The following is a 25,595-nucleotide window of genomic DNA, read 5'->3' as shown; positions in this document are numbered from 1 at the left end:
GTTAGGTACCCTACGATTCCTTGAAGCTCAAGCTTGTTCGTGGGGGTGTGGAACGAGACCGGTCTCCCTGGTTCCCGCGAGCTCCCTGCCATCATGCAGAGCGGCACCATGGGTTCCTCTCCTGGCATGCTTGGTGACTTAGCCACTTGCTTATACAACTCTTCCTCATCCGAGAATGGCAGGTCAATGGTTGCCAAGACATGCATCCAATCCCTCTCGTCCTCAGGGCAGGGAATGTACTTGGTCAGCGTCCCAAAAGGCTTGCGCTCCTGGGCATCACATTTTAGCATGGTCGAGATAGCATTGAGGTTGACTAGGGTAGTTTTCCATGTGTCCATCTCAACCCTTACCGTTTCGTCCATTCCTCATCCATATGGACACATGGAATATGAGGTTGTTTTCCCAGTCTTCAACCACTCGTGCATTCCTCATCCACGGCCGACCTAGCAGTATGTCGTAGTCCACCCCCTTCATGACAATGAAGTTTACGAAAAACTGCACTCCTGCGATCTTCATTGGCCAGTTTTTTAAGACCCCGAATGGTCTGACCTTCATTCCATTGGCCAATGTAACATTGAACCTAGCCGCTTCCACACGTGGGTTTCCCCAGGCCTATAGAACTGCGTGGCTCAAGACACTGACCCCTACACTGGTGTCCACAATTCCTTTCCGCATTGCGTCCCCTAAGGCTAGGACAGGTAGGACTGCATGCATCTCTGTGCCTTCCCAGAAAGCGTTGATGTGCAGTGACCTTGGAGCCGAGTGCAACGTTAGGCTTGGAATTTGCGTGACTGCGTCCTGCTCGTGCAAGTCAGCGGCAACATGCTCCCCCTTTCCCTCCACCTAGTGCCTCAATTCTTGCCACAATGGAGGGTGCTGCCAAAGCAAGTCTCCCAAATTAATGGTCACTGGGGTGGTTACTACAGTGGTGAGGAGATTGCTGGGTAATTGGCTTTCTCCTCGGTCACCACTCTTCGGCTACATGTCGTGGCTAGCTTGTTGATAAGCTTCTTCCTGGTCTTGCCTTTGTGGCATCTCTCGTGGTATTAGCGCATTCCCCGATTGAAGTCACGATGGCGAATCGGGTGTGCTTGCACTAGAAAGGTCCTCCATCGGATCCTCCAATATGGGTTCTACATCTTTGAGGTGTTCTTGGGCATCCTTGATCCACTCCTTTACCTTGGCGATAGCCTCGAGTTGCCACTTGGGATGAGGGTATTCCCCCACCTTGGCACTACCTAGTGCCGCCATCTTGGGGGCGGAGGTCTCTGCCTCGGCGTCTATGACCCCTCTTCCCGGCACTAAGGTTGTATCTTCCTCAGTCTTAAGAGTGATCCTTGTGTCTGCTCTCTTTCTCCTTCTTGTCTGGCTCTTCTTTCCTAGTGAGGCTGCATCCAGGTTACTTGGCCTAGGTAGTGAGATGCATGTTCATCTTGTTTGCGCTCGTGTCATGACATGCAACGGGATAGGTGCGTCCTCTCCGCCAAAGGTCTCTACGTCAAATAGCCCCAAGGGCATAGAGGGCACGTTGGCCGGCGGACTGGCTGATGGCTTCCACCTAGGGCAGTCAGGAAACAAGTGCGTGATCCCACATTTGGTGCACCTAAGGTCTGCCTTGTCCTGATTTGCATGTTCCCTTTCTGGGCAGAGTGATGATATATGCCTGGATGACCGCAGGTCCAATATGAGATTGGGTCTTGGCTTGGTCCTCCAAAGCCTTTCCCTCTACCTCTGCCTAGCGCCATCACTGGCACTGATCGATAGTCCATCAGGACCGGATTGCCCTCCTCGTCATAGGAGATATATGGGTTTATGTAGCTCTCTTCTTCACTAGGTTCCTCCACAAAATGAATAGGAGCGTCACTCGGTGGTTGGGCTATGTAGGGTCTTGGTGGTCTGGGTATGCCTGTTGGGTTCATCTCTAGCCTAGGGATGGCTGGTCTCGTGTCGTTTGGTGCTCGGAGGGCCAGCTGGGCTCCCCTACCAAGAAAGTTAGATGGCCTGTTGCCTAGGTACAGAGGGTTGTATTGCTGAGCGTATGGAAACCTCCTGGGCAATCTGCAGTGCAACGTGTCATGTCCGAACCTACCACAGTTTTGAACACGGTCTAGATCTAGGATCTTGACACTCGGCTGGAAGGTGGTTTCCCCCACAGTGTATACACTGCACGTGGGCTCGTGTGGGCTTCCTTATTTGTTCTTGAAAATGCCCAAGCTCCATTCTCACCTCCGCCAGGTCTTGGCCTTGGTCGACTCCCTTTCCCTTATCTCGCGCGCTAGAGCTCTCTCTCTCACCCAACGTCATTGATCGCTCTGAAGCCCTCTCACCTGTACCGTCCCGACTGGTGTTCCTCATGCTTTGCTCCCTCAGCAGGTCGTCTACTCTTATTGCTTCATCAAAAACCCTAGCCAGCATGTCTCTGTGTAGTGTGGAGTTACTAGCCAAGGCCTTGTAGAGTTCCTCGCTACGGATTCCATTTATGAACACTATAGACACAGCCTTTTCGCTAGGTTGCTCATTGGCCAGGATCCTCTTGAAGAGGCTACGTACATGTGTGACGTAGTCTCTTACGTCCTCCTTTTCTCTCTGGTTGACATTCATCAGGCAGACGATGAGGTTGTCGGAGTATCCTCCCTCAAAGAACCTCTTGATAAAGTGATCCTTAAGATGGGCAAAGTTCCCGCGCTCGGTTGCATCCAGGCTAGTGTACCACACCCTCCCTTTGTCACCTAAGCACAGCCCAAAATCTTGGGAGCGTTGTGCAGGGTCTATGAGGCCATTTTCTTCACAAACCCGTTCAAACTGCTCCACAAAGCTATATGGGTCGTTGCTAGGTTCGTACTTGTCTAGTTGTTTCACCACTGTAGGGATCCTAGATTGCCCCTTTGCCCCTTGTGTGACCCCTAATCCTGAGAGTAAGGCTGTGGCTAAGGCTGCCGTGCCCTGCTCAGCGGACGTATTGTCCATGAACCGCCTGGCTACAAGTTCACTTAATGACAAGTCATCCTCCACTGCCTGCTCTCTCTCCACATTTGGTCCTGCCTTTGCTGCTCCAGCCAAGGCTAGCAGGGCCTCATACATATCCATGTCTTGTTGGAGTCTCCTAGTCTTCTGCTCGTGGTTATAGGCGATCATGCTCTCTAGCTCCCTTCTGATTGCTTTTCATTCCTCTTCTAGGGCCGCTACTACTTCCTCTACTGGCCTACCCTGAACTACCGTCCTGGCCAGCAAGTCATACTCGTTGACTAACTCCTGCACCATGACTGGAAATTCTCCCAAGTCCAGTCTGTCCTCTCCTAGTCCGCCTTGGGATCCTAACATTGCTTTCGCTTCTCAGTTTACTGGGCCGTCGATCAACTTGAGTAGCTCTGGTAGCGTCCGATTCTCTATGTTGCGGTCCTCCGGATCTTCGTGTCCTCTCAGGGCCCTACAGATGGAGTTCCCTACTAGCCCGCTATGCCTTGGGATCCTCTCCTAGTAGTGGGTTCCTTGATATTATTATGTTTCTTGTTAAGCTCCTTGTTACTAAAAATCATCGTTAATCCTATCCACAACTTGTGCTTAGTGCTTTCTAGTGCTCAGTGTGGAAGCAGGCTTTTCCTTTGCTCCTAGTGCACCCCAGGTGATGAAATCAGAAGGTGAGGTGAGGATGCACTAAATGTCTGATGCAGGCTCCACCCCACTGCCTACAGTTGTGGCCTGATGTGGCATTTGGTGCAGGTCCTGGCCACTCTAAAGTCTTACAGAAAGACCCTGCTACATTCCCTATCCTGCTTCAGGGTTGGTTAGTTGGTTGGTTGGTCAACCGAACGTTGCATCCAATCCCAATTATGTCAGCCTGGTGTCTAGCTATTTGGGGTGAATCTTCGATCACCTTGTCTGGTATCCAACTTCCAAGGTCAAACTGGGTTCCCTGGGAGGGTCAGAGACATCACCAGGGCACCCAGGACTGTGGCCTAGGTGAATCACCTTCTATTCAAGCTCTGGTACTCTGGTCCGATTCTGGGAATCGGATGGGCTGGGTCTGATTCTGGGAATCGAATGGTCTGGTCTGATTCTGGGAATCGGACAGGCGGGTTTAGTCTTACTTTGGTCCGGCTTCCCTTCGTCGGCGGACGGGGGGTGGTCCGCGACCACTGCGAGTGGCTCAAGTTTGGGACTCGGACACGTGGCCCGACTTGGTGGGCTGGTCCGATTCTGGGGAATCGGATTGGACTGGTCCGATTATGAAAATCGGATGGTCCAACTCTCGCAATTGGACGGTCTGACTCTCGTAATCGGATGGGTCCGATTCTGGGAATCAAACGGATTGGTTCGACTGCGTGGCCGATTGCCCGCAAGTTGCGCACGGAACCTTTAGGTTAATGCCTACTCTATTGATGGGACCTAAAATGGGCCGGCACTGGCTATGGCACTAGCCGAACCTCATGCTCATAACAGACAAACACACCCTCACGGCCTCGCGAACCAGGAGCATCTATTTGCTGCTAAAGGACAAACTTCCCTAAAGCTTAATCTATGCGTTTATAGTTTTATACATTTGTAGTCCAATGTTTCCCTTTCTATAAACTCCACAGAGGGAGAACCCATACACATTGGCAATAAATGCCACGATAATCACATACATGGGGGCAACCTCTCAGTAGAAACACCGCGGCCCCACTGCAGCTCTCCTACATCGCAAGGATTGGCCCCTTGATGCACTGCTTAATATATAAAACAAACGAACAAACTCCACTCTTCATTTCGAAAGTTCCCAGGAGATGATAACATGTGCCCTTTCCAAATAATCCCACAAGAAACGAACGTCTATCCTACGGCTTAGGATGCCTCTCCACACTCAACCGTGGATCATTCTCATTGAAAACACGTGCTATGCATCCAGGGTTTTATTCCAATACCATGATCGACTTGCACATGCAAAAGTGAATGATTCTAAAGTGCTCAAACATCATTTTCAAATTAGCAATGTGCTTGTGCACAACCAGGCTTTTCCATGCATCTTTTACTAACCCGCTACGGCGATGAGAGGATAGCACCGAGATAACACTCCTGCTACTATCCTCTTAATTAACATACCACAAACTCTATGACATTATGTGCATCAGAAAATCAGCAACAATTAGCATGAAAATCACACCATTCAAACATCCCAACCTCCTACGTTTAGGTACTGCTTTCGTTGCATATGTGTACAGGTTCATTTTGTCATGTTTTGATGTAGAAAAAGCAATAAATCACAAACTTTGACAAAGAGATAGGGCAAACTGAGACTAAGCCTCATGCTTTGCCACTACCACACATCCACAAACAATCATTATATTTTTCCTTATTTTTCCAAGGCGTATTTCTATTTTTTCCCTTATTTTTTCCATTTTCTTGATTTATTTGGCAATAAGATATACTATTTTCTGGTTTTTCTTGTTCCAATCACTTCAGCATACTAACATTCAATTTATCTTCCATATTCCCCCCATGGGAACAGATTTTTCCCACCCGAAACGGAAAAACTATCATTTTGCCACTTAAAAACCGCATTTTGAGTTTACGGAAATTAAATAAAGCATGTAAATCATTGCAAAACCAAGTTTTTCTGATAAACAGCAATTACTCATAATGCAAACAGTACACAAACAAATTTTCATCCAATAAGAACATAATTATCATCATAAACTATAAAAAATCCTTCATTTTCTTCATAAAAATGATCATACCATGATTTTATGTAACCCGAGACGTCTTGAATGCATGCATAACCAGCAGAGGGAGCCTCCATTGCTTCAATCCAATGCTACTCATCAATCTTCAGCATCTCCATCAATCTCCATCACCCTTTCCTGCATTCTTCCTCCCGGATTCCTTCATCAAGACGGCACACATGAACAGCCCATAGAGAAGAGAGAGAGGGAGGAGAGAGAAAGACTAGAATCTATTCTCTTCATCCACACAGCCATTCCACGCACGAAGGGCGGCGATAGAACCAGCCAAGAGAGAGAAGTTGCCCCCCAATGTCGATTGCATGGGGTCTTCACATCCAGGAAATCACCCATCATGAGCATGGAGCACAAATTTCGGTACCATCAGATGTCTTCATCTACTCCACGATTTCACGTTTTTGCTTCATGCCTCTTCATAAAATTTGGGGGGGGATCAAGGCTCCAAAGGGCACCCCCCCCTTTGGTCCTCTTAATGTCCACCTCTTCATATCTTGCCCATTTTGTGGCCTCTTCCACGTCCGGACTCCAATTCAAGCTCTGAAAAATCCTGGGCGTCCGGCTTGACATCCCACACTGACTGGCAACTCCTGGCAATCGGCACAGCAATCGGAAAAATTATAAAAAATCCACAAGTGTCACTCGGGAGCCTTTTAAAAGCCGTCTTTCACTTGGTGCTTAAAATTGTCCTAGCTGCAACCACCGCCTTCAATGTTAAATAATTTTCCCCTAAATTCCGGATTTTTTGGCAAATTTTAGGCACATCCCGGGCTCAAAACTTTGCTCTCATCTATCAAATCGTGCTGCACTTTCCAAATCAATGCGAGCGACAGAGGGGAACGTCTGGCATACCTCGAAGCGAAGGGGCGCTCGATTGGTCAGTACTTCGCGACTTCTCGCAGCTCTCTCCCTCTCTCACTCTCTCCTGGCCTCCCAGTCTCACGGTCGTCTCAAAAAACAGGGTGTCAAATGTGGGCACCCTAGTCTGATGTGCCCCTTATTACCTCCCACAGTCTGTTGTGATCTCAGAGACTAATCTCATTCACTCCACCAGCCAGATGTCTGAATCTGTGCCCTAACTTCCTTGTCTCCAGTAACAACAGAACCCTCCTGTTCCCTTATTTCTCCTATCCTACCCTTAACCTATTGCAACAGAAAACAGAAACAGAAATAAAGACAGATCGTCTTACTCTACATTCAACAGCAAATCAAAATACTTACTTGGTCCAGGGATTAAAACCTCCTAATCCTCCTAACTATCTCAAGCACCGGTTTAGGCTGCAAACCCTACTGCCATGCTCGATATGATGCGCGTGGCACTCAAGGCTCAATTCTGTTGGTCCCGGCAACGGAACCAAAATGTGGGGGAGCTACAGAGCTCTACCCCAAGACCTACGGACCACTTATTGATCAAGTGTTTCAAGCCGAGCGGCCATGGCTACCTCTCACATAGCCGACGCGCAATGCCTACCTTGTGGGTGTAGTGAGTTTACCTTGCTGCTCGATTGAGTTCCCTCCTCTCTCTCACACTCCGGTAGCTCCACGATCCTTGTGGCAAGCTCAAGCAATCTCAATCCCTCTCCGTTAAGCTCCATCCTCCATGGCCGCGTGAGACAAGAGGAGAGAAGAAGAGAAGGGAAGATGAAGAGAGAAGATGGGGAGCTTCTTCTCCACGATCCCTCACTCGCACACACTCACTCCCTCACACTCCCTCAATCCCTCACTCAAGCACAAGAAAGAAGGTAAGAAGCAAGAGAAGAAGAAGAAGAAGCTTTAGCCACACCCAAGAATGAGCTTCTCATTCACTTTTGAACTTTATATACATGCCCTACTTTTTGGGCGGTCATCCCCACTTTTTACATGGCCGACCATTAGCCTAGGCCCTCTTTTCCTATTTCCCACCATTCTAACTTATCCCATTACCACTAATTCATACAATTGGCATGGGAGTGAGCCCGACGCTCTTTTTACAAGGATTCGAGAGCGCCTTCATATTTTATGGCATGCTTTTACTCTTTTCTTTTCTCGAGGCGACACCGTCGTGTTCAGATTTTCAGAGTCTGCTCCATCCAGGCACGCTTTTACTCTTTTCCTTTCTTTGTCTTGTGCCTTCTTGGTTGTCTCCTTCTTCCATTTCTCCTGCACTTCTGCTCCATTTTTCGTTCCTCTGTGCTGCAGTAAACAACCATAGTGGGAGAGACTCTCAGAAGTCTCATTCTCAGTTATGTGAATAGTCTCGCAGTAAGTCCACATTGACTTGTCACTATTGTGGGGATCATGATCATATTGGCCACATTGCCATAAAATGTATGATGACAAGCATAAGAAAAAGGGATAGGATAAAGTACAAGAAAAGAATGATGACTACATCACTGTCCCTAGCAAGTCCAACATCAATATTAAAGAGATTAATGTCATATAGACTGATTTAGATGATCACTACATAGTTGCAACTTCTTATGTTGATGTTTCAAAATTGACTAATGCCTCATCTAGCTATGCTCAATGTTGACTTCTTGATTTAGAGACTTCATTTCATGTCACCCCTCATCAAGAGTGGTTTCACTCCTATTATATCATGACAAGATTTGTGAGATTGGGTAGCATTAGATATTGTTGGTATTGGAGAAGTCTAGCTACAGTTTCCTTCATGCAGTATGTTTATTTTATATTACATATATTGTGTTTTGGCTTTGACCAAAATCCTACTTTTGGCTAGATAGTTAGATTATGCAAGTTATGTTGTACCTTTTGGTGATTCCTCGTGGAAGCTTATCCGTGGGAATCTTGTCCTAGCATGAGGTGCCAAGTCTGGAACTCTTTATCCCTTACTTGTATCTGGGTCTATCAACCATGTTTAAGCATTGACTACAGTACCACATGTATCGTTATTGCATCATTGCCTTGGGCACATGTCATTAAAGAGAATGAAAATGCTTATCCATTTGTAGTATCTTTCGCCCCTTGACTATAAGTATCTTGACTCCTGTGATCATTGTCTTTATACCAAGTAGACTCCTAATTTTCATAAGAAGTCTAGCATTATGCACATGGATAAGACTCTAGCTCTTGTTTATTCTGATATTTGTGGACCTACGCCCTATAAAGTCTTTAGGTGGTGTGAAGTATTTTGTTACTTTAATTGATAGTTACTTGGGTATATCCCATAAAGTAGAAATCAAAAGTCTTGGGCTACCTTTCAGTATTGGATTGCTTTTGTTGAGAACTAGTCTAGGTATAGAGTCAAATGCCTATGATCTAATAATGGGGACAATTATATATCTAAAGCGTTTGAGCAATTTTGTGATGAGAGGGATATTAAGCATCACTCGATCACCCCATACATCCCATCCTAGAATGGTATGGGATGAGTGCATAAATAGGATAATTCAAGAGAGAGTATGTAGTATGCTTAACTATGTTAGCTTACCACATCACTTTTAGGTTGAGGTAGTTACTACTATTATACATTTGATTAATTGATCCCTATGTATTGGTCTTGACTATAAGGTTGCAGAGGAGGTATGGTCTAGAAAACCTCCATCATATACTCATCTGTGTATCTTTATTTATGAGGCTTTCTACCATGTTCCCAAGGACAATGCAATAAGTTGGATCCTAAGTTTGTGAAATGCATCTTTTTTGGTTATGGGGATGCAACTGAGATGGGCTATCATCTATGGGATCCACAATCTTGGAAGGTCATTCGTAGCTATGATGTTGTTTTCCATGAGGAAAAAATGCATAAGTAGCCTGAGTAGATCATTAGGTACGCAATGTGATATTTTAAGAGAAGCCTCCCATTACTGTACAGCAAGCTAGATGACCTATAGCAGCTAATGCTCCAATGGCCCAAGATCCTGATGTTAGACTGGATGTACATGCCCCACATCCTATTTTATGGTGGTCTACTAGAGTTACTAATCAATTTGCACCCTTTATGAATTATATTATGGTCACAAATGCTACTGACTATCTTACCTATGATGAGGCCATGTGCAAAGGTGATAGTTGCTCTTGGAAGAGGGCCACATAGTCAAAGTATGACTCATTGCTGAAAAATCATATGTGGGCTTTAGTTCCTTTGCCTAGTGAAAAGTGTGCTTTGCCATATAAGTGGATGTATAAGTTGAAAAGTACCCCTCGACATCCCAAGCCAACCTATAAGGTGAAATTGGTTGCTAAGGATTTTAAGCAAAAGTATTGTATTGACCTCGATGAAGTCTTCTCTCATATAGTCAATGACAATCCTACACTTGGTATTGGCCTTAGTTGCATAGCTATATCTAGACCTCTATCAGATGGATGTCATGATAGCTTTCTTACATGGGGACTTGCATGATGAGATTTATATATATTAGCCTCACAGCTCTGAGGAAAAAGGTATTGAGATATTGGCAATCACACTTAGCTTAGCCTCTTTGTATGGAGCAGTGTGGGCTTAGGATACAGAATCCCATATGCACAGTGGTGGAAAGTGTAGCCTAGTCTATTCCTATAAAGCATTGTACATGCTCTCTTTTTTAATGCAATGTCATAGTACTTTTATACTTCTAGAAAAGTGTATGTGTCATTGTCAATCCACTACACAAGATTGTGTTTATGAGTCCAAGCTTCCATTTTGGAACCTAATTCACTTGTGTTACATTTGGTCTTGATGTATATTACCTCATGAGCTCACTCTTCCTCATTCAACCTCCATAGCCATGCTCTAGATTTGACATTTTCTACATGGTATCAGAGCCCAGTCGGGCATGGCTCAACTCTAAAAATCACTGCTTCAGCTCCTTTCAATCTTTGGTTAGCTCAGCTTGACATAAACACTTCATCTTCCACCTCCATCTTCACTCTATCTCTCTTGACTGCCATAAACAACACCTATCTACCTCTATTGGAGTAGTCATATCTCTTCAAAAAGACCATATCTCTTCGAGATTTCTTCTTGATATTTGGGTCAAGTGCATCTTTCCAACCTAAAATTGCATGAATTGTGTAACATATAGCCCAACATTGTTAAAAAACACAGATCTTGCACAAATTTCACTGTTATAAATTGGACATGTTCTTTCTCCCTAATGTGAGCATTATTCCATGAATTATCATAGATAATTTTTTTTCATATAGTTGACTTGCTTGAGCAAAGAGGGCTTGAGAAAAATCCACTCCAGTAGAGAGATATTAGAAGATTACTCAGAGGTGGTACTGCAGGAAGCCATAGCCATAGCCTGATATTGTTCAACTAATGGCGCCATCATCACACCTCACAATGTCAAGGGCTACCATAGGGCTTTTGAATTTTATCATATGGGCTACCTCTTGACAAAATTTCAACTCAAATGGTCCACTAGGTGAGCTGTTATAGCCCAAATATCAGGCTGTTGTCTTGAAACCGTAACTGGCAGCCATAGCCACTTACCTTCAAGCTAATTTTTTCCTTCATTTTCTCTCTCTTGCCACTTAAACCAAACCTTTACCACTCTAATCCATTAAGTTTCCAACAAGATTTCAATATCCAACAAGCAAGCCTTGGAAAGATTTTGAAGATTTGATGCTTTCACTGAAGTACAAGCATCAAGCATAGTGAAATTTTATGGTACCATTGCTCGTGTTTTTCGACACACTGCAATTCAAGTTGATTACTGATCAATCTCAATCAAGTGAAACCATTTTGAAGTTATTTCTAGCAAGAATTTCCCATCAAATCAACAAGGAGGGGAGAAATCTAAGAATCAAAGCATCGAACTCAAGTCTCTAAAAGCATAGTATCTATTGATACTTATCAAGTGTCATTTGACACTACATTCCTTGTGTCTCTTGACACAATTAAATATTTTGTTGCTCAAATCTGAGTGTTTTGGTGTTGATTTTTTGCTCCAACATGGGCAAAGTCTCTCCAACTACTCGGTTCAAAGGGGTTTGGTTTCACACTTGGCAAACCCACAACAAGCTCATTCCAATGAAGAAGTGTCTGTGGGCCATTACCAATGGCAAGGAGAAGAAGCCTCGGGATGCGGACCTTGCAGTTACTTGGAAAAAGAATGATGAAAAAGCATAGCACATCATTAAGTTGTAATTGGATGACAGCTACATCCACCATGTGGATAGCTGTGAAACCTCTAATAATACATGGAAGAGATTAGATACTTTGTTTGGTGTGCACAATGAAAGTCATCTAAGTATGGATTACTGATTGAATTTTTTAGGCTATATATAAAATCAAACACATCTCTTGCAAATCACTTAAACTACATGGAAAGTCTCTTAACTTAGCTTGCAAGAATTGATATCAAGATGGATGAATATATTTGTATTGGTGTGTTGTTAAAAATCCTACCTCCTAACTATAATAATGTGTCAACTCATTGATCAACATGCCTAGCCCTAAACTAGTTGACATTAAGGCCTCCTTGGTATCAGAAGAAAAGAAGGTAAAATCCAAAGAAGAACCAAGCACCTCTAAAGATGAACAAATGTTATATGTAGGTACCAGGTACAAGGGCAAGAAAGATCAACTAGTATGTGACTTCAACAAAAGGATCGGACACACCGAGAAATTTTGTCATGCCAAGAAGAGGTCGCAAAAGGCCTATCTAGCTATTGTTAAAGAAGAAGAAGACCATGGAGAAAAAGAAGAAGAAGACCACAAGGAGAAGAAAAAACATCATCAGTCATTCTATTCTAATACACTTTTTTAGCCTTGTATTTCCTAGCCCTAATGCTTCTGACATAAGCTTGTAAACTCCTCATGTAACCTTGTACTATAGCCTCTATTACACTTTGTGAGGCCCCTATTACCCATGTCTTTGGTACCCGCATTTAGCCTTTTCTGCGAGACAAAGCCTATAGTGTTTACCATGTTTGTGGTGTGCCCACACTTTTCAAGTGGTTGCTCACTAAAGACTCTACACACTTTGTACTTCTCTGGTTGTGATTAAGGAGGGGTTTTGAGATATTGGCAATCACACTCAGCTTAGCCTCTTTGTATGGAGCAGTGTGGGCTCACGATGCAAAATCCCAAATGCACAATGGTGGAAAGTGCAGTCTAGTCTATTCCTATAAAGCATTTACTTGCTCTCTTTTTGAATGCAATGTCATAGTACTTTTGTCCTTCCAGCAAAGTGTCTGTGTCATTGTCATTCCACTACACAAGATTGTGTTTATGAGTCCAAGCTTCCATCTTGGAACCTATTTCACTTGTGTGACATTTGATCTTGATGTTTGTTACCTCATGAGCTCACTCTTCCTCTTTCAACCTCCATAGCCATGCTCTAGATCTGACATTTTCTACAAAAGGTAGGGAACACCTAGTGTGCAAGTTGATAAAGAGCCTTTATGGCCTTAAGAAAGCACCTAGGAAATGGTAATACAAGTTTGATGCTTTCTTGCACTCACATAGATATACCCACGGTGATATGGATCCGCGTTTATACATAAAGAAGGCTTGTGATAGTAGCCTTATGATTTTGCTACTCTATGTGGATAATATGTTGATTTCTAGGAGTGCTCGTATAATGAGCCAGATGCCTTGAAAGGTCAACTCAAGCTAATATTTGAGATGGACATGGAATAGTCCTCGCATATTCTTGGGATGCACATTACATGTGCTCGCTATAAGGGGCTCCTTTACTTGTCATAGAAGGAGTATATCCATAAGGTCCTTGAGCAATTTTATATATAGGATATTAAGCCTATTGGTTGTCCTTTACCTTCTCATGTGAAGGTTAGTCATGCCAATTGATGAGTAAAAGACTGAGATGGCCAAAATCTCTTATGCATCTGCAGTGGACAGTTTGATGTTGCCATGATAGCCACTTGTCTTGACATAGCATTTGCAATGTGCATATGCTATGGTGTCTAGGATATAGGAGTTGTGGGGTACAATAACTCTCATTATACATAACATACAAACAGTAGAAAGTCCATCTCTCACAATGTGTTCCCCTTTACTAGAGGTCTATTTCTTAGATGTCCAAGGTGCAGAAATGCATAGGCCTTTCCATTACAAAGGTAGAGTATGTTGCAACCACTAAGGCTTTTAAGGAGGCTCTCTGGTTAGGTCGTCTAGACCTAAGTATTACTGATGTGGTCCCTACACTACATTGGGATTCTATGAGTTCCATTTAGTTGGCCAAGAATTGATATTCCATACGAAGACAAAGCACATTGAGGTGTGTTATCAGTTTATCAGAGAGATCATTGAGGACAATTTCATCAAGCTTATCAAGATCTCAATTAACCAAAATCCTATAGATTTACTCACTAAAAGTCCCTCAATGGAGTATTTTTCCTTCCTTAGGAATTTGATGGGTATTGGATGAGATTTGTACTTTGTCACTTTTTTCTTGTTCTCTCCTTATTAGGGGCTTTAACTAGGAGAGGTTGTTGAGGGTAAAGGCACATATGTCTAACTACCTGTGTATTCATTACACTGATAATACTTATACATCTATACACTACAAGTGTTGGACACCCATCATTGTCACTTCATTCTCTAATCTTACAATGACTTTTGCATAAAGGGAAGGTGGTCACATGTATTCATCATGCTAACAATACCCATACACATGTACATTGTAAGTAGCAGACACCCATCACCATTACTTCATTCTTTATTCTTTCAGTTATATTTGAATAAAGGGAAGATTGATCACACATTGTGAATGTTGGAGTTCCCACATCTTGTGTCTCTTACTATTGCTCTCTTGCTTCTTTCATCTCTTGCTTTTGTTCATAGGCTTTCACTCGAGAGGCATTCTCCCTTCACGGCTCTACTTCACATTTCATTTCTTTATTTCTTTCTTATCTTTTTCTTAAGGTAAAAATTAATAACCTTAGCTTTTTTAAAAATCATTTCAAACTCATCTCTTTTGAACTAGTTTTGTATTAACCCATGTTCACACTTGCATTCTCTAAAACTAGTTATCCTTGTGGGGATAAAGGTGCATGTACCTATACCGCTTTGTATTTACTTCATACACCATGATCACACACCTATACATTATAGGTGGCAAGTGCCCATCACTATCACTTTATTCTTTATTCTTTATTCTTTATTCTTTATTCTTTTCGTGACCATTGAATAAGGGAAGTTTGGTCACACATTGTGACTATTGGAGTTTCCACATATGATCTCTCTCTCTCTCTTACCCTCTTGCTCAATTGTCCATAATTCTTACTTTTGCTTATGTACTTCCACTCATGATCTACCTTTCAAGTAGTATTAGAGCGGGTATTCAAGGAGCTTCTTCATCATTTACTTCAACTCGGATTCATAGCTTCAACTTAAGGTTTCATGGCAACCATTGTTTCTTCCTCCCAAGGCATGCATTGAGTCTTTCCTTCTCCCAACTTATTTTAGCCTGCTCTTAGCTTGTCAAGGAGATTTTCAAGGCTTTAATTGAGCCTTGTTGAGTGCTTATTGAGCTGAGGAATAGCCATTCTATCCATTTTGAGTAGATATAGAGCATACTTTGGAATTCGTGGATAGCTATGGCAGCTTGATAGCACTTTCGTATTTTGGCCGTAACTTTTGCATACAATATCATATTCTAGTATTCTACAGCTAGAAGCAAAGAACGTAATGAGAACTAAAAATATGAGAGCTCATAGAGTTGATTCTATGTAGTTTTCAGCTCTATATTTCACACAGAACAGAAGAGTCCTAGTTTGAATATCAAAAACCTATAAAGCATGTTTCATGCTATAAGGATGCTATTTTGGTGTCAAATGGTATGATTATGCTTTGCGATACTACTTGAATTGTTTAGATATTTATGAGCTTAGTTTTGCAAAGGTTTATTTCTATCATAATAGTTTGGATAACAAGCATACAACAATGTGCTTAATGCTTTGAATTACTATTGTACCTACATGGTATTTCGAGTATGCTACATAACTACGGTGATGTCTAACATTGATGTATGAGCCTAAATATGGTTATGACATACTTTATCACTTGTATTTGAGCTAGATTTGAAGTACTTGGGGCTTTGATCAATTGCTTTGAACTTCCATGTATACTCACTTATGGGTATTGAAGCTTTGTTTGGACACTTATGCTCCTAGATGTATTTATGATGCACTTCAACTTCTTAGATGCTTTGATGTATATAGCTTCATCTTTTCTTGCTCACTTTTTATTTTGGATTTTCCTCTAGTGGGAGACACTTGTCCTTGGTAGAGCATGGCTCTTTGAGACACTAGGACTCTTGGTTCATATATATGCTCTCTTGTACACTATTGGACATACTTACCTCCATTTGTGGGTTGATTTGATTCCTCATGCTTTAAATACTAGTACCTATCTCTTTAATAGTTTTTCATTGATGTGTATGCTTATGGGATATATGGTTTATTAACACTTTGAGTTCATGACAATCTTTGGTACTAGTGGTTTATGCTTAGCCACTACTAGTTATATTATTTGTATCCCGATTACTACTTGGATATCTTTGGTAGAGGGAGAGTGCTTTTTTGGCTATTTTTCCACAATTGGATTGGTATATACTATTTTCTTTATTTCAGCATTGCTGTAATTACAATTTTCATCATTTTCTTAGAGAGCAGATATTGTGCTTGGGCAATCTATTACTTGCAATTGGTGGATAGCTCTATTGTTGAGATGACAAGCTCAACACATGTGGACATTGATGATGGACCACCTGGTTAGATGGATCCACATGTCTACACTTAGCACGTCGGTGGTCATTATGACTCTCACATGGCCACTGACTCATTACTTATTATATTCAGGTTGTTACACCTATTTACAGCAGCTGGCATAGTTATAGCGCCAGTCGACTAGTGTAGTCGGTTATGCATCGTTTGACTTAGTAGGCCACTTTCCTTTATGTTGTATCTTATCTATAATTTGTGTACATTGTAAAGAGTGTGGAAGAAGAAGAAGAAACCAGCAAGAAAACGTTTTGGTCTCCATCTCTCTTCTTGTCTCTTGAGTGAGCTTCTCCTTGTGCATTCTGTGTGTGTTCGGCGCAGCATCTTGAGCAAGTCCCCCCACCACACGATTCTTGACATGGTATCAGAGCCTTGCCACTGAGAGAGGCTGATTTTGAAGGCTGAAGTGAAGGAGAAGAAGCAAGATTCGAGCAAGCAAGCCACGAGTAAGAAGCTCTCACATTCTTCCACTCTTTCTCTTGGACAGTGCTTGTGGAGGCACTAGAAGCAGGGCAGAGCAAAAATCTCAGATTGCAGTGAGATTTCGTGTACGCGAAGAGCACTGGGTATTCTGCAAATAAGCTGTTAAGGGCTTTCCCGCAGTTATTTTGGGCATCTGAGGCCGTTTCAGGCCATGTTTTAGAGCCGCAAGGCTGCGGACAGCAGTTTCAGGGTACACTGTGATTTCGGCAGTTTTGACCGAAAGTGGATTCGCAAGTTACAAATTGCGAATCTGTAATTCTTGAGGTGTTTGCAGGAAGCAAACATAAGGTTTATTTGCAAACAGGTTGCATATTGCATGTATTATTGAGTAGACAGTGAAAAAGGATGTCTGGTGTATTGCTATGCACTACAGGTCGAGGGTTGCAGAAGATTTGCTTGCTATTTGGTATTAGTTTTGTGATAATGGCAAAGAACAGTGGAAGCCCCATCATTGAGAAGCTCGACAAGAACAACTACCCTTCATGGAAGTTTTGTATCATGAAGTTCCTTATTGGAAAAGGCCTCTACAAGTTTGTTTCAGGTCAATAAAAGGAGCCGAAGGTGAGTGATCCTCCAACTGCAGAAGAGACAAAGGCACGGAAGGAATGGAATGCAAAACATAAGGTCATATATTGGCTGTCTGTAGTAATTGACAATAATATGCTGGGACATATTAAAAATGCAAAGAATTCATATGCAACTTGGACCATACTTGAAAGTATGTTTTCCGTAAATACAAAGGCACGAAAGATTCAACTCAAGCAAGAGTTGAATACATTGAAGAAAGGGAAGATGTCTATCAATGAGTATGCACTGAAGATAAGGAGCATTGCAGATGCATTGGCAGCAATTGATGCAATGCCTGATGATGATGATTTGGTGTCGTCTACCTTGGGTGGACTTAACAATGAAAAGGCTTGGAAGTCTTTTGTAACTTCCGTATATGTCAAAAAGCCATTTCCAGATTTCGATGAGTTGGTCTCCCTAATGATCACTGAAGAGATCAATATGCAGAGTGAGACATCTGAAAGAAGTGGTGAACAGGTCCAAGCTTTCTACTCCAGTTCAGGAAGGGGACATGGCAGGTTCTCTTCAAGAGACCGTGGTACAGGACGTGGTAGTGACAACCAGCAAAATAGATTGAATCAGCAATTTAGCGATATGCAGGTTTCAAAAGGTCGTGGTAACTTTAGAGGCAGGGGGAGCTTTAGAGGAAGAGGTAGATGGCAGAACAGAGGTTCTAATAACTCTGGTATTGTGTGTCACTACTGTGGCAAAACAGGTCATATTGCAGCCCAATGTTATGTTAAGAAAGATGATATTCGCAATGGTAAGTTGCAGCAAGGAAACTATGCATCATCTTCACGACAGAATGAAGACAAAAATGAACGTCTGTTTGTTATGAAGCATATGCTGAATGCTGTTATAGGAAAGGGAACACATGATGATGTTTGGTATGTTGATTTAGGTGCATCCAATCATATGACCAACCATGTAGAATGGTTTGGAGAGATGCAAGATTTGCAAAATGCAGGTTATGTGCAGACGGGTGATGATTCATGCCACCCAATTTCACACATTGAAAAAGTTCCCTTGTCCTTGCATGATGGTAAGACAAAGAGTCTTTCAGATATTTACATGTGCCATCGATTACAAAGAACTTGGTGTCAGTCGGTCAAATGGTAGAGCAAGGGCTGCAAGTCAGATTTAATGCAAAGGGCTGCTTTGTAGAAGACTTCAATGACAAGTGCAGGTTGGTAGCAAAGGGAAGTAGAGTTGGACGTATGTTTACTCTGGATGTTGGAATTCCTACTATGAATGCTGCTATGTATGCTAAAGGAAAAGGTGTTGTTGTAGATATTGAAATTTGGCACAAACGCATTGGACATGCAAATGTACAAAAGTTGAAATTAATGCAGTCCAAAGGGTTGGTTAAAGGTTTGCCTACATTTAGAGTTGCAGAATTTCATAAGGTATGCGAAGCATGTCAGTTTGGTAAGCAGGCAAGACAACCCTTTTCACATGACAGAGATGTAAGCAGAAATATCCTTGATGTTGTGCATACAGACATTTAGGGGCCTACACAAAATGTATCTCTCGGAGGCAGTTCATACTTTGTCACATTCATTGATGATTGTTCTAGAAAGCTGTGGGTATATTTTATGAAGGAAAAGAGTGAAGCGTTTGAGCACTTTAGAACTTTCAAGGCTACAGTTGAAAGAGAAACATGCTTGAAAGTAAAGTGCTTGAGGTCAGATGGAGGGGGAGAGTACCTCTCGAATGAGTTCAGTGATTTTCTGAGGTCTCATGGGATAAAGAGACAGTTCACATGCAAATATACCCCATAGCAAAATGGGGTTGCAGAAAGGAAAAACAGGCATATTGTAGAAGTTGCACGCACCTTGATGTTGGCTGAAAAGAATATGCCTAAGCATTTCTGGTTTGAGGCTGTTCATACTGTTGTTTATATTATGAACAGAACTCCCATAGCTGCAGTTCATGGGATGACTCCTGAAGAATGCTTTACTAGCAAGAGGCCTGATGTATCGCACTTGAAGGTATTTGGCTGTGTTGCATACGTTCATGTGCCAGATGAGCTACGGAAGAAGCTTGATCCAAAGGCAGAAAAATGTGTTTTTATTGGATACTCTTTAGAGTAGAAAGGGTATCACTGTTATAACCCTGTCACATGTAAGTTCAGAGTGAGCAGGGATGTCATCTTTGATGAAATAAGCAGTTGGTATGCATCTAGTGGTGATGCATTGGATGATGATGATGATCATGACACTCATGTGCAGGTTGAAAAGCAAGAATCACAGACTCTTAGTGGACCAAAGACATCATCTGGTAGTCCTTGGTCTGGGAGACTAAGGAGTACCTTTACATCTTCAGGTGCATCTAGTAGCACTACACGTAAAGACAAAGGAAAGAATAAAGTGTCAGATGGCATTGATGCAGTTCTTGATGGAGACTTCAGTGGCTCAGAGAGCTTGGATGATGAGCTTGGTATTCCTTCTGTCAGGACACCAGGAGTACAGAGAGCTCATAGTAATGTAAAGGCTCCATTGAGTGATCCGGTGGTACGCAAATCTAGAAGGGTCAGATAGCCTGTTAAAATATTTGGTTTTGAAGGTTATGCAGCTCACCATTATGCTTATATGGTGAAACTAGTTGAGAATGTTGAGCCCACATGTTTTGAGGAGGCTGTTGGTCATGCTCATTGGGATGCAGCAATGGATGAGGAGATGGCTACATTAGAGGCCAATAAGACTTGGGATCTAGTATCATTGCCAAAGTGCAAGAAAGCTATTGGATGTAAGTGGGTTTATAAGATTAAGCACAACGCAGATGGTTCTATTAGTAGGTACAAAGCTAGGCTGGTTGCAAAAGGCTATGCCCAGACATATGGCATAGATTATGATGAAACCTTCAGTCCAATTGCTAGGATGGCAACTGTCAGATGTGTGATTGCTTTGGCAGCAGCCAAAGGTTGGAGGTTGCAGCAAATGGATGTGAAGAATTCCTTCTTGCATGGTGATTTGCAGGAAGAAGTGTATATGGATCAACCAACAGGTTATGAATATTTAGAGCATCCCATGTATGTGTGCAGGTTGAAGAAGGCGCTCTATGGGCTCAAGCAAGCCCCTAGAGCATGGTCTGACAAGATCAGATAGTATCTTGTCAATATTGGCTTTTATGTTTCTGATGCTGATCACTCACTTTATGTGAGAAAGGGAGATGCAGGTTTGGTCATCATAGTCATCTATGTGGATGACTTGATTATTATAGGTGATAGTGATAATGGGATTGCTGAAGTCAATGATTTTTTGAAGAAGAAGTTTGAGATGAAGGATTTAGGTGAGCTAAGGTACTTCCTTGGCATTGAGGTGATCAGATGTGATGATGGTATATGGCTGTCCCAAAGACAGAATGGCTTGGATATGTTGTCCAAGTGTGGTATGACAACATGCAAACCACTTTTAGTCCCGTTGGAGTAGAATGTAAAGTTGAGTGCTGATGTTGGGGATGAGATAGAAGACCCTACTATGTTCAAGAGGATAGTGGGGAGTTTGATCTACATGACCATTACAAGGCCAGACTTGAACTACGTTGTTGGTCTTGTGAGTCAGTTTATGCAAGTACCTAGAAAGCCACATTTGGATGCAGTGAGACGCATATTGAGATATGTGAAGTCCACATTACATTATGGAATTTCTATGAGGCAGGTACAGATGTACAGGTGTTTGGATACACAGATGCAGATTGGGCTGGTAGTATGTCTAATAGAAGATCTACCAGCGGATACATGTTCTCTCTTGGTAGTGCAGTAGTTGCTTGGAGCAGCAAAAAGCAATCTATAGTTGCTTTGTCGAGTACAGAGGCTGAGTATAGAGGTGCTGGTGTTGCAGCATGTGAGGTAGTATGGCTACAAAAGTTAATGGCTGATTTGGATGTGCAGGTGGAAGGTCCAGTTGTCATTTATTGTGACAACATGAGCAGTATACAGTTGGCTAGGAACCCTGTGTTCCATGCCAGGACAAAACATATTGAGGTACACTACCACTTTGTGAGAGAGAAGGTACTAGCAGGTGAGGTTGACTTGGTGCATGTCAGCACACATGATCAGATAGCTGACAACTTCATGAAGGCATTGGGTATAGAGAAGCTTCAAAAGTTTCGAAGCTTACTTGGAGTTGCAGAGATGCAGTTGAGCTTGAGGGGGAGTGTTGAGATGACAAGATCAACACATGCGGATTGATGATGGACCGCCTGGTTAGATGGGTCCACACATCTACACTTAGCACGTCAGTGGTCATTATGACTCTCACATGGCCACTGACTCATTACTTATTATATTCAGGTTGTTACACCTATTTACAGCTGGCATAGTTATAGCGCCAGTCGACTAGTGTAGTCGGTTATGCATTGTTTGACTTAGTAGGCCACTTTCCTTTATGTTGTATCTTATCTATACTTTGTGTACATTGTAAAGAGTGTGGAAGAAGAAGAAGAAACCAGCAAGAAAACGTTTTGGCCTCCATCTCTCTTCTTGTCTCTTGAGTGAGCTTCTCCTTGTGCATTCTGTGTGTGTTCGGCGCAGCATCTTGAGCAAGTCCCCCCACTACGCGATTCTTGACATCTATATTTTGGTATTCCCTCTTGTTTTGCCCTTGTTTTGTCTAAGTTTTGGGGCTTGATTTACAATCATTTATAGCAATCCATTCTCTTGGATTTTACATTAGTATACTATCATTTATGGATGTTTCTTTGAATGATATTGCTATTTTCAATATTAAAAAACTTGATGAACAAAATTTACCTATTGAAATATCTGAAAGTGCCTTACTCACAGAGGAGATAAATAGGAAAATGTGGATATAACCCATGCTTCTGGTGCATTATTTGTTAGGGGTAGGTATGATGGTTAGAGCAATAATGACCACCATGGTAGACTTGGAGAGGTCTCGGTCTCGCTAGAAGTCTCGCAATGTGTCCCATGGTTATAAGGCCTCTCTTACATGTCATTACTATGGAAAGGAAAATCATACTAGGGCACATTGCCAAAAAATGAATGATGATGAGCCCAAGAGAAAGGCAAGGGAAAATTGCAAGATAAGGCTGATGATCACAACATTGTTCCTAGTAAGTTCAACGTGAAATTTGAGGAGATAAATACCTTAGAGCTTAAGTCTAATGATGATTATAACTTGAGAGCTTCTTCTCTTGGTGTTAGTTAGTTAGCCAATGCCTCTCCACTTTTTCTCAATATATTGGCTGCTTGATTCAAATTCTTATTTCCATATTAACCCCCCCAAAGGGATTGGTTTGATTCTTATTACAGCATGACAAGTTCTATTAGCTTGGGAAATGACTTGGTATTGGATATCATTAGCATTAGGGATGTACGACTACAGTTTGCTTCAAAAAACACTTTTATTTTGCATGATGTGTGCAATATTCTAGCTTTGACCAAAATCCTATTCTATACTAGACAGTTGGGTGGTGCAAGATATCATGTATCTTTTAGTGATTCCGATGGAAGTTTGCTCGTGTGAATATTGCCTTTGCTTATGGCGCCAAGCCTAGCAACCTCCCTTGCTTATATGTAGGTCTATTGACCATGTTTTGGCTAAGGCTAACATTTCACGTGTATCTTTTATGGCATCGTTCTTAGGCAATGTCCCTAAAAGGAATGAAAATGCTTTCTCATTTGAATTATCTTCTGTCCCTTGAGTACATATGTTTTGATTCATGTGATCATTGTCTTTATGGCATACATATATGCAATTCTCATAAGAAGTCTGGCACTATATGCGTGGGTGAGTCTTTGGCTCTTATTCATTCTAATGCATGTAGTCCCATGCCCTATCAATCATTAAATGGTAAGAGCAGATTTTTGGAGCCAGACTTAATGTGCAAAAAGTGGTCAAGAGACATAAAAGAGTAATTTTTCGTGGAAAATGAAACGGTTGTGGATCAATGAGCTAGAGTTTTCCTAGATAGATTTCGATGCCAGGAACCCAACACAAGTCTCCCTTCATCAATCAAAGTCTATTTGATACCCATTTAGTCCCTACAAGGTTTCCCCTTATAAAGTGGCTACAAAATACGAGAGCCAAAAAGCACAACAGAGGTCAGATTGATAGATTTTGATGCTACAAAGTCAATCGTCTAGTCAGAGTGCGATTTTGAGGCCATTTGCACCCTCAATGGAGACGAAACCAGTTATCGGGCAGTGTGAACATGCAAAAATTGAACCGATTAACTTCTAAGGTTAATGATTAAGCTAAGGGCTTAATTAAAAAGCGTTTTTTAGCTTAAAGAAGGGAGGGGGGACGCAGTTTTTTGGCACCTCATTGATTGGAATATTGATGGATTTTCAACTGGGCCGATTGATCAGAGATGGAAGGCATATCGCTAATCTATGTGTTGAGGGCTTCAATCTGACAACTGTATGCTCATGTGATATGATGTGAGGAATGAAAATCTTTGATTTTAGTCTTTCTCTCTCCTCTCTGCACCTTGTTCCCATGGCTCAATCTATGTGAGAGAGGGGTGGCTGATTTGAGAGATTTCAATTGGGAGATGATGCTCAGACGTGATGGAGTATAGATCGATGTTTGAAGGAGCATTAATGACTGTTAATGAGCATCAACGAGCTTCCAAATACAAGATATGTGTGAGATAAAGCACGGTTTTATGAGTAAGTGATAAATTTCATCATTTTATGATAAATCTCGATTGCAAATGGTTAAAAATGATTGATGTTGATTATTAATTATCTATTTTATGGAAAACATTAAGAAAATCAACAAGAAGCAATCATCTATCAATTTTTCTATAAACATGTGAAACCCGTAAAATTATGGTTTTAAGGAAAATCATGGATTTTGGGGGTTTTAATGTGTTAATGGTTTTTGCATGGGATGAAATGAGGGATGAAAATAATTCTCAGTAAATCTAATCAACTCATATCAGAAAATCAAGAAATATATGTATTTATTGATAAATAAATAGAAAATTTTTGATTTTTGCGCTTTATAAATAGGAAAAAATTATCTGTCCATGGATGTATGGTGGGGCTAAAGCATGAGATTTAGCCTCAGTTTAGCTCTATCTTTATGTTAAAGTGAGTATTTATCGTTCTTTATGAGAAAAAATACATCAAAATGCTCTCTAAACCTACCAATCTAATGCACAACTCTAAATGGTAAGGAGAGGAGGGGGTAATAAGTGTTGATTATATGTTGAATCTGATTTTTTTAATGCATTTGCATATAGGATACGTGTGCTTTGAGAATTAAAGGGTTCAGTAGCACGAGCATCCCTGATGCTAACCCTACACACAACATAGCAATTAAGTTTAAAATGAAAGCATGAAAAGAAATGGTTTTGCACTACCACAATGCTGTTTTAAATTGATAAAAATGGTTGAGCACTATGAATCATTCACATTTGCATTGTATTCAACACATGGTATCATCTTGGATGCATGGCAACTGTCTTCATAAACATCGGCCCACGCTAAGGGTAAGGTATCCCAGGCTGTAGGGCTGGTTATTTATTTTCCTTGGGGAGTATTTAGTGAGGATTATCTTTTATCTCTTGGAATGATTGTTTAAAATAGAGGAGTATGTGTCGTATGTGCTTTATGTGTTCACAATGCATCTCGAGGCCAATCCCTAAGGTGTAGGAGAGTCGTAGTAGGGCCGTAGCAATTAGTTGAGGGGTGCTTCTTATGTCTGTTTTATGTTGTGTACAACACCAATATGTGTAGGGGCTCCTTGTGAGGAGTTTGGGAAGGGTTATCCATTGGACTACGATCCATACAAACACTTATTTGATTAGATTAGTATGTAGCCTCTAGATGCTCCTCGCCACGAGGCCGTGGGGTATTTTGGTTGAGCATAGAGGCCCCGACTAAAGCCTTAGAGCCAGTGTCAAGCCTGTTTTAGGTCTAACAGGTGGTGCAAAGTATTTTGTGACTTTTATTGATGATTATTTATATAAGGTCTAGGTATATCCCATAAAGCAAAAATCTGATGCATTGGCTACCTTTCAATCTTGGCTTACTCTTATTGAGAATTAGTCTGGGTATACGCTAAAATGCCTACAATTAGACAATGGCAGTGAGTGTGTCTCCAAAGCATTTGAGTAGTTTTGCAATGAGTGAGGTATTAAGCATTAGTTGACTGCCCCTTACACTCCATCTCAGAATGGTGT

The sequence above is a fragment of the Lygodium microphyllum genome, chromosome 1, assembly GCF_053477565.2.
Source record: "Lygodium microphyllum isolate KBCC chromosome 1, Lygodium_microphyllum_v1.1.10, whole genome shotgun sequence".
In the NCBI taxonomy this organism is placed as follows: Eukaryota; Viridiplantae; Streptophyta; class Polypodiopsida; order Schizaeales; family Lygodiaceae; genus Lygodium; species Lygodium microphyllum.
This window is presented reverse-complemented; position numbering follows the sequence as displayed.